General features: G+C 35.2%; 1 pseudogene; it reads right to left on the minus strand.

Annotated features, from left to right (window-relative positions):
* Window positions 1-238: 238 nt before the first annotated feature.
* On the minus strand, window positions 239-366 carry LOC112210522 (U4 spliceosomal RNA; annotated as a pseudogene).
* Window positions 367-1,251: the final 885 nt, after the last annotated feature.

Raw genomic sequence — 1,251 nt, forward strand, 5'->3', positions numbered from 1 at the left:
ATTAGTGGCTGAAACGTCGGCATAAAATAAATAAATATGGTTTTGTTTATTTATGTTGTTCTTTGCTGACCGCACCCCCCGACAAACTTCTTCAAGCATTAATCTACAGTCAACTATCTACACCTCAACATTAAATTTTAAGTATCAATTATACTAATTAATAATCGATATTCAGTTAAACGAAACTAAATATTCCGTTAAATCATAATTGAGATAAGCTTTAATGTTTTATTCAGTATTTAAAAACAACAAAACAAAAATATTGTATGAATTATCACTATAAAGTGTGAAATTAAAAAAGTTTTTAACTAGCAATAATCGCTCCTCAGTAGACCATCGGTTACGACATTGCCTCTGCGCAAGGTTTACAACGAAACACCCCACACTTTATGGTAAGACTAGAAGTGGCACCCAGTCCTGTGGGATATCGCCTTTTAAAGAAAACTATGTCCTGGTTAATAAAAATACTTAACATGAGTTGTACAGCTAGACAGTAACAATCGTTTTAGTCTGCAATATAATTGCGTAACGCAGATAAGAAAAATATTGGAGAGCTTCGGAATGTTTGACACGATACTACTTAATGATCCGGTAAGCATCAAAATTAGAATGGGGGAGATCTTGGATAGGTACGGGCAATTTGTCAAGGATAAAGACCTCTTGTTATTACGAGAATGGATCTATACCCCGTGGTACGGTAGGGTCTTCATTAAAACTGATCCATCTCAAAGCTACCTTAAGATCTGCTGCCCTATAACTCACTTGAGAATAATTGCCCTACTACGACTCTCCGGTAAATATGCAATTACTCTAAATGTCGGTCCACACAAATATACTTTGGACCCACAGAAGCTTTGTCCAGCTTGTCATGGAACGGCCCTGGAGGATTGTTTCCATTCTTTGACTAACTGACCCAGGTACAACCGCGAATCCGATATATGTCGAAACTAAGCAATAGGGGTATTCATGATGATTTGTTAAATGTAAAATGATTTACCATATTAAATCCTATAAGTATAGGATTGTGAGTAGCCCTATTCAAAGTCATGTTAAATGTTAAATGCATAAGAGCTCCTTGCGGATTGTCTGAGCAACTTGTTTAGTAACCTTTCCTTCTAAAACTTCGTGTTATTTTTTTCTTCTAAGTTTTGTGTGATAGTTTTATAGCTTGTGGCGAAGAGAATCGAGATAAGCTAATTGACAACTGTCATTACATTATAATTATTGTCATTCATTGCTTTATAAGTTATA

Source organism: Halyomorpha halys, unplaced genomic scaffold, assembly GCF_000696795.3.
Source record: "Halyomorpha halys isolate HHAL.00 unplaced genomic scaffold, Hhal_1.1 Scaffold1.1, whole genome shotgun sequence".
NCBI lineage: Eukaryota > Metazoa > Arthropoda > Insecta > Hemiptera > Pentatomidae > Halyomorpha > Halyomorpha halys.